This window comes from Schistocerca piceifrons, chromosome 7 (genome assembly GCF_021461385.2).
Source record: "Schistocerca piceifrons isolate TAMUIC-IGC-003096 chromosome 7, iqSchPice1.1, whole genome shotgun sequence".
Lineage (NCBI taxonomy): Eukaryota > Metazoa > Arthropoda > Insecta > Orthoptera > Acrididae > Schistocerca > Schistocerca piceifrons.
In genome coordinates, this window is record NC_060144.1 from 443,003,086 (window position 1) to 443,012,280 (window position 9,195).

Here is a 9,195-nt window from a genome sequence, read left to right on the forward strand (position 1 = left end):
TTGATCCCAAGTTGTCCAAGCGGCCTTACGTCTAAAGGCTTGCATCAAGACAGGCAACACACTGCTATGACGTATTAGCGGCAAATGCATCACCCATCAATTTCTCGGATGACACAGCGAGATGCTAGCCTTATTACAATTACATATCTCATGTTTTGTAAGATTAGGATCAGTTCTTTCCGATTTAAGTCTATTCAGGGCATTGATGCTGGAGAATCTTATTTTCAACAAAAGATGTAAAGCATTTCTTTCCGTATTCGCCACCCTTTTGGAGTTAAGCATACGTATCTGCTGGTAAACCTTTCGGGATGTAAGGTCGTGGTCCATGAAACTCTTCAGCTCCTAACGTTTCGTCCAGAGCTGCGCTGGACATCTTCAGAGGTTAGGAGCTGAAGAGTTTCATGGACCACGACCTTACATCCCGAAAGGTTTACCAGAAGATATGTCATCCGGTCGTGAAAGCCTTCATACTATAAACATATGTACTTCCAAAACGTGGAATTTTTCTCTCCCTTGAGTGCCAATCTATATTAACGCATTTATCATTTTTTCCTGTGTATTGTCCCTGTACGCAAAAAATGAGTAAATGGTAGATGGTGCGATTGTACGCCGTATTCAACGTCACATTTCGCCAGCCATTCTGTGAATGACTTTAGCTGCCATTTCTCTACGGTTCTGTAGCTGAGTACAGCATTCAATGTAACTGATATTGTGATTCTTTCGTTTAGCCTTGTGTGCTCGTGGGAGAGATGGCTGGAGTGATCAGTTGCAGAGGTGAGGCCCATGTATGAACATCCACAACGGTTAATAACGAGAAACCGTTGTCCACGGTTTCTGTAATGGTAATGAGATCTCGACCGGAAGAAATTACCGAGAGGTTTCCACAACGAGGTCACCCAAGGAGACGGGAATTTCAGTACTTCGACAACGCATGGAGGATACAGGAACGCTATAACCTTCGCATCATATTATTCGACCAGGGAATGCCTCATTGCCTCACATCGTGAAGAATAAACTGTAGAGGCACGTCCATCTTTCAGTACAAGGCATCGCGGGCGACGTATTGAACTCTCTCACTCTTCTCGTTGGTGGGTATATCATCGGCAAGGTCTTCATCCTTACCATCAGAACCCCAAGCCACAAGATAATGGTCATCGCCTCGCATAGTATCAGTGGCTATCGCAGATGATTAGTGAACAACCAGATTTTGTGAACCAAATTTTGTGTGGTGGTGAGTCAGGATTCACAAGAGATGGTGTTATGAACAGACACAACATTCACATCTATGCTGACGAAAATAGTCGTGCAACTCGTTCCGCCTCATTCCAAAGGAGATTCATTGTTAACGTTTGGGCAGGTATCCTGGGTGGTACTCTGTTTGACCCATTCATATTGGAGGATAGAACAATGGGGTGCTGATTACCACTATTTCTTAAAAGGCGTGCTTACAGCAATACTGGGTGCTATTCCCCTAGTCATCACCTATGGTGTCAGCAGTATGGCGCTCCAGCACATTTCCTGCTACTGTACGACCATGGTTGGAGACTAGTTTTCAGCTACGTTGATTGAGAGAGGTGGTCCCTGTCCTTGACCAGAATGGTTCCCCCATCTAACACCACCGGACTTCTTTCTCTGAGGTTCGTTCAAAGAAGAACTTAACAGGTCAGAGACAGAAGGCAAAGAAGCGTTCGTTGCAAAGATTCACATGCTGGCAGTGGCGATACGCCGGCAGGTATGTGGTAACTTGCAGAGAGCAATCAGGCAGTATGGTGAAGCTTGTACCCGTGCGAAGGGAGAATATTTCGTGCATCTGCTTCGGTAGGACTGAGACAAACCCAGAAATATGGTACGTATTAATGTAATTATTAAAGATCTTAGATGAATAAAATAAAGTGAATGACATGAGAAATGTGTAAACTGACATTTACATTCAAAGGGAAGTATAATAGGTGTAACTCCAGACGGTGATGAATACAGAGCAATTTCACTAATATTTTTTGTTGCAAACAACATCCTCTATCATCTCATCAAGGATTAACATTTCCTTTCGATGCACCCTATATAGTATGGCAGCAATAAGGGAACCATTTTCTTGTAAAACTTTGTCATTGGAATAACGCGGAGGGGGTTGGTGATAATTAATTAATGCCGAAAGTACGGATTTCGTTGTCTGTGTAATTTTAAATTGTCCGGTCAATTTATATTCCGGAACCAAAGTTTTCCTGTTCTAGTCATAGAGGAGTATTGAACACGAAATGAAACTTGGCATTCATAACAATGAAATATTGCATGACACTGCTGTGTGACAATATTCTTCACACAGTGTCACTTTACGATAGTTATTTACGTTTCAAATAAATTCCTGATTCGCTTAATTAAACTCCTAGCCGCTTTAATCTTGATGCTTCATTTTAAAAGAAACTCGAATCATGCTCCACTCAGTAAGTGTCCCTCCAACAGTAATTTTCATACGATTGACTTACTTACCCTCAGCTTGTAGCATTTGCTTGCACGTTCTGTCACATTTTCCATCGATTCTCTGCTTACACCTACCTCTTTTTCATTGTCAGTACAATTAATGACGTAAACGCAGTTTCCAGCGAAGTTCTTTACTGTAGACTCTTTCCCTAGTCGCACTACTAGGTAATAATATATATAACTTTGAATTGGAACGTGACTGTACGTTATCACGTGACAAATTCAGTTTCTTCTAGGGCCGGTTTACAGGTTCGTCTTACAGAGTAATAAAATATACTGTGCTTGTCTGTGTGTCGTAGTGCTGATGTCTATAAAGTCTTGTATAAATACACTAAACGTTTCTAGTATAATACAGCGCTTTTGAGTTTCAGAAACTAGTGCTTGGTAACTATTTAAATGTACCGCTATTGTCCTGTTCGGTAGCTGTTAGTTCTAGTTTCTCCTCTTCTGCATGTGGAGCAACATTCCTGTAACGAAAATTACAGCTGAAAGAGACAAATAGGATAAAACAGTACTTCATATTTTTTTATTTCCAAACAAAGTAGTACATTGACATTTACGAACTATAAACAATGCTTCACAGAACTCAGATGAAAATAGTTCCTTGCGGAATAACAGTGTATCCCAGGTCCTTCTGTTTTCCCTTTCACAGGTATCTGGAATGGAATCCATTTAGAACGACACTCAGTGACCCAGGTCTATAGCGTCACCCGCTGGACGTTGGAAGCGAGGAAATGATTCTCATTTCCGCAGCTGTATTTTGTTTCGGTAAGGTGCTGCCCAGCATGGCACCACGGGTTTCGTCACACACAGTGTTCGAAGCCGCACGCTGTCGGTCGAAGCAAGTGAGCACTTTTACAGTACACTTGGAAGTTGTGTTTCACGGAGTTTGAGGTGCAGGTTAATCTATTTACCGAACATGAGCGAGACGAACATTGTTGTGTGTTATTTGTGTCAGAGGCTGTGGGATGTAGCTTGGGAACTTGACTATGTGACTAAGTGACTAAATCACATTCTCTCAAATATATACAATTTTGTGACAGAGCATATCCTCCCACTTCTAGGCAGAATAGTAACTATTGCTTGAAACACTCTTTCGACGTGCCTCATATTTCTCGCTTACGAACCACGGGAATTGACTTCAAGTACATCGTCATGTCCTCTCATTGAATGTTGAGGTGGTATGAAATCAATCTATAGTCAGAAGAATCACATTTGATGCAAATAAAGGATCTCTGTGTTGCTTAACATCTGCAGAGTGTGTAAGGCAGTAGTAATGGGCTTTCGAAAAAGGTTATTTAAATCACATTAAATGATTGGGATAGGCTTAATAACATCTTGAGCCAGTTTATTTCAATGGACTCTCTTTGTTTGTTTTCTTCCAACAATCACCAATTGTCAATGAATATGTCCCCCACCTTAATAATGGCACGATGTCTTTGTTATATGCATGTCCACAGTTTTGCATAAAGCGATAGAAAAAAATTCATATTTTCATCGTTTTGGTGAAGTTTTAAAATTCGAATACCTTCACTTTCTGCATGATACAAGTTTTATTTTGTGTGTGTTTACACGTCTTATGTTGACGCTAATTTTAGAAAGGTTCGCACTTTTATTGCTACAGTGTTCTGTTATGACCTTCCAGTAACAGAATTGCTAAGTTCTGGAGGCTTTTTTTGTACCAGTGCTTCTGTTCGTGGAATGATAAGATGCTGAAAAACTTAAGTTAGTTTACGTTTCTCCCAGCATGGGTGAAGTTAAATTCTTTAAGGTATGATACAACTGAGTTCATAATAATTGTTTCAGTTATGTGAAGAGGTGCTATCCATCAGTCTTTAATTACTGAATTCCTGTTTTCTCTACACGTACATTAAAATTTGGTGGAATACACAAACGAGCCTCACTGTACCTTCGTTATACAGTACATGTTGACATACAGTATATAGAAATATCTAATAAGTGTGAGAACTATCATAGTCAGCTTAACATGCCCTGCATCCTGATTGCTGACAATAATATTACAAAGAAGGGTGAAAAGAAAATTGAACATCTGTTACTTGAAGATCAATTTGGCTACAGGAAAAGTGGACGTCAGGCCTAGGTTTTTGAGTGGTGAGTGGCGAAGGAGAAAGAACAGGCACCTCACTGAGATTTGTAATGAATCAGATATTTTTCCGGAAGCCAATAGATGGAGAAAAGTTGGAGAGAATCGCCTGAAAAAAACCGGAGGCACGAAGACCCTTTCGGCAGGACAAGAATAAGATGGACAGAGTAGGCGGCGAACGATCTTCAGAGACGTGGAACAATGGGGAAAGATGCCCAGACAGAACGCTCTGGAGTAGACTACTGGACAAGACCAAACACCAAATGCAGGTTGGGGCCGAGGAGGGTAAAAAAGAGTAACGCAGCAGAAACTGTCCTGATATTTCCCTAGATAACAGACGCTAGATAATTACGTGATATTTATCTACCTATAAAAAAAAGCGCTCGAAAATCTAAAATTGTGCAAGATGTTTTAAATTCTCAGAAAATAGTGGGAAGATGGATAATGTGAAATATATACGGAAACAGTAAGAATGGAAGACCATCAGAGCTCGGATTATATGACGCTTCAGGCAAGACTTTTCCCGCTATTCTGCATCCTGTACACCGAAGAAGTAGTGATAGAAATAAAATACACGCTGAGGAATGGAAGGATAGCAACGATAAGATTCACTCATGACTTGGGTGTTCTGAGCACGTGGGAGACAGAATTACAGGACATGTTAAACGGAGTGAACGATGTAATGAGTACCGAGTGTGGGCAGAGGGTAATCCAAATAAAGAAGGAAGTGGTGAAAAGTGACAGAAGTTCTAATACCAATTAACTTATCTGTAATTTATTAATTAAGGTTTTCGTCGGAGGTGTAAATAATATTTTTATTAGTGAATGGTTTAGAATATTTTAGTTTATTCTCAAACCATTGCCTACAATTCATGTGCACAGATTACAGAAGTGCAATAACTCTTTTTGACATAACAGCATTTGTAATGTTTCACTCTATATAACACGTTCCTTTTTCCATCAGACTAATAGGACAAACGTTATTTGACTGTATTACGATTGTCTTGATGCATTCGAAATTCGATAGGCATCTTTTGTTGTTTATACATAAAAATTTGAGAGGCGCTTCAGTTGTTTATTGTGTGTTCCTATGCTCTGCCACTCACAAATAATAATGTTAAAATTTATGAATAAATACTGTATTCATAAAAGTCTCAGACTTTATTAATTGCTGATGTGGCATAAGCTAACTGCCTTACTGAACCGTGACACATTTTTACAAAGAGTACAAACGTTATTGTATTTAAATTCGCTTTTAGTTCATCAATTTGTCTGGCTCATTTATAATCCGTTCATATATTTCCCACTCCTCAAGTATGTCTATTGCATTCCTTTAGGTGCCACGTGTAAAATTGTCGTAGTAGTCTCAATACCACCTACTGTACAATTTGTGCTTCGCTAGTAACGGCCAAATGCAATCTTGTTGTTTGGGCTGATATGTTTCATGTACCAAGTAATAAAATTTCGACTGGTTTTGGCTGTGTAAAGCCGATCACGTATTCCACATTGTAAGCGATACACATCAGAGGAAAACACTATTTTCCATTTTTTACAATTTTACCTCTTAGTTTAAATGTTACCTGAGTTGCTCTTCGAAGTGCTGTTGTTCATTGCTCAGGGAAAGCGTGCGCTAACTTTTCCGTAATGCGGCCATAATATTTCAACGTAGAAAACCTTTTCTCAACTTTATGACGTTTGTTTCTCGGTTTTGTATTTTCCGAGAACCTGTGTAACTAAGCATATCCTAAAATCATTTCGTACTGATACATGTTTGAAGATGCATAACGCCAGCCGCGTTTCGTTTCGTCCAGTGAAAGCTTGCAAAGATGAGCTAACATAGCAAAGAAACATGTCTTTTTTATGTTGTGGTGAGCTGTTGCAGTCAGCGTTTATTTTTGCATCTGAAGGCGCATATCAAATTTTTATATGTAATCAACTAAGGACACCCATTGAATTTTGGATGCATCAAGACAATCGTAAAACAATCAGGTAACATTTGTTCTATTAATGATGTAGAAAAACATAGGTATTATCTACAGTGAAGCTTTAAGATGCATGTGTGTAATAACACATTTATTGCCCTTCTCTAATACAAAATGTTTGAAAATAATGTAGTTCAAGTTTTGTTAATAACAGTATACCTTCTAATGCTGGTAATGATTTGAGACTGTAAAAAATGTTAGAACTAGTCACTAACAAAAATTTAATTTGCAAATCTGAAAGAAAACTTAATTAATAAACCATGAATATACCGAGTTGCTGATCCTTATACCAACACAATGTTGCAATTACGTTTTAAGTAAGCGTTGGGGCTCCACATAGCTAACGAAGTGAAGTAATTCTGGAACACTGAAAACGACAACTGAGGGACGAAGGCAGGTGCGTACAAGAAGACGACCATCACACCAAAAAAAAAAAAAAACATTCCTCGCTAAAAGAAGTCCAGTATCAAATACGTGTCTTTATTTCAGGAAGAAACGCTTAAAACTGTGCGTCTGGAGAAGATCAATGTATGAAATTTAATCACTCAGTGGGAAACGAAAAAAGAGAATAGATATATTTCAGATGTGTTGCAAGACGATGCTGATAATTAAGTGGACAACTAATGCAAGAAATGAGGAGATGGGTTCAGAATCGGCGAGGAGTATATAGAAAACACTGAGTAGTAGTAGGGGCAGAATGAGAGGAGATTTGTTACGGCTTCAGGTAATAACTTCTGTAGGAGAACCATGGAGGTATAATACTGCATGCAAGGCAAAGATTTGATATTGCAAATAAATAATCAAGGACGTTGGTAGAAACCCCTATACTAAGATAGGAGTTCGTCATAAAGGTGAAGTCGTGGCGGCTCGCTTGAAAGCAGTCGAACGACAGATGACCCAAAAGGAACCATAGATTAAAATTTAGTGTTGGAGGTAAGTCCAATGAGAGGTGTTGCGCAGTGATCTGTTATAAAGACTTGTGTACGTCTCGCATGAATGAGATTGCGTCTGCAGCGTAGCATTAACTCTGTGTTATCAGAGAAACATGTAGAGTGGCAGGAACGAAGAAAACGAATCCTGCGATGCAGTGCTACCTACTTTGATCAAAAAGCTTCTGAAATCGAATTCCCCATACAGTGGAATATTGGTAGTCAGCTCAGTGGCATGTTAACATCCATTGATCCACTTCGGAGGCATATGGAATTTCATACGAGGCAGTGGCAAATGGTTTACTGGTCAAGAGTTTGGGAGGGCAAGGAGGTTTATGTCACCAATGGCACTACTCGAGGCACCCAAAAGATTCCACCATCAGGGTTTCAAAGGCGTACCTCTGGATCAGGTGCACGTTCAGCGTCCTCGACCGCGGAGTGTTGAAACATATCCAGTACATTTTCCAGCCTCCTGTTCACGATTTCCGTCGTTGGCTGGACGCTGTGAATCCAGCGGAGGTTCGCGAGCAGCGGACCGGCAAGAGGCGGCTCGATCGGCCAGTGGCGGCCGCCTTTGATCGCCGGACGCTCCGCTTGCCGCGCGCGACACCATCTGTGCCGGACCGACGCCCACGCAGGCACCGCCCCACCGTAACCCTAGCCAAGCTCCTTCTTCACTCCCAACACGAGTTCCGTCACTCTGTCATTACACTTCCTCCTCCTTCAGCTCCACCTCCTCCTCCTACTCTCTGTCTCTCTCTTTCATTCTCTCTGTCTCTCTGCCTCTCTCTCTCTCTCTCTCTCTCTCACACACACACACACACACACACACACACACACACACACACACACACACACACATACAGTCACACACACACACGTTTCCTTGCGGAAGCTGATTGCAATAATGCCTGGCATTCAGCCAAATAATTTTTAACATTTGCGAAGGGGCCTGAAATGCGGAGCTACAAAAGAATAATGACGGCTGGTGAGTGTAGTAGATAACTAAGGAGGAGGTACTGAAACGAATCCAAGAAAAGGATGTATGATAAATCTTGACTAAAACAAGAAATCAGCTGATTGGAGACATTCTGAGGTATCAAGGAATCGGAAATTTGTTAGTGGGGGAATGTCTGTGTGTGTGACGGGGTGATGGCGTGGTGGAAGGAACGTTAGAATTACTGATATAGCGTGCAATATTTATGCGGATACGAAGAGGACTGTGTAGGGTAGACTAGGGCACAGAGCTGCAGAAAACCGGTCTTCGGAATTAGTACAACCACCAGCATAACGACAAGGGCTTGAGAATCTTTGATTTCAAGTTTCGATATTGGAATTGCACTGATGAGTAACGTAGTGCCCCAGCCCTGTTTTTAATGAAATTAATAAGAAGCGGTACGGAAGCAGTGTTGCTGTATTGAAATAGCAGCGGCGGTCTGGTTGCCACAGTGTAGTGACTAGTGGGTCAGAAACATACGAATCCACAAGTGCAGCAGGATTGCAAGATAGGCTAGCAACGCTCACTGTAAAAATGCACCAAAGACTCTTGTTATGGGTGCAACAGCTGCGCACCGAAGGCGTATAAATAGATCTGAATTTCGAAGCAGAGACACAGCATAGTCCATTAGCGTCGTGACACCTAGGCCACGTTGGGCGATAAAATGAGTGTGCACTGCTAATAGCAGCCATTGGTTCGAGTCTG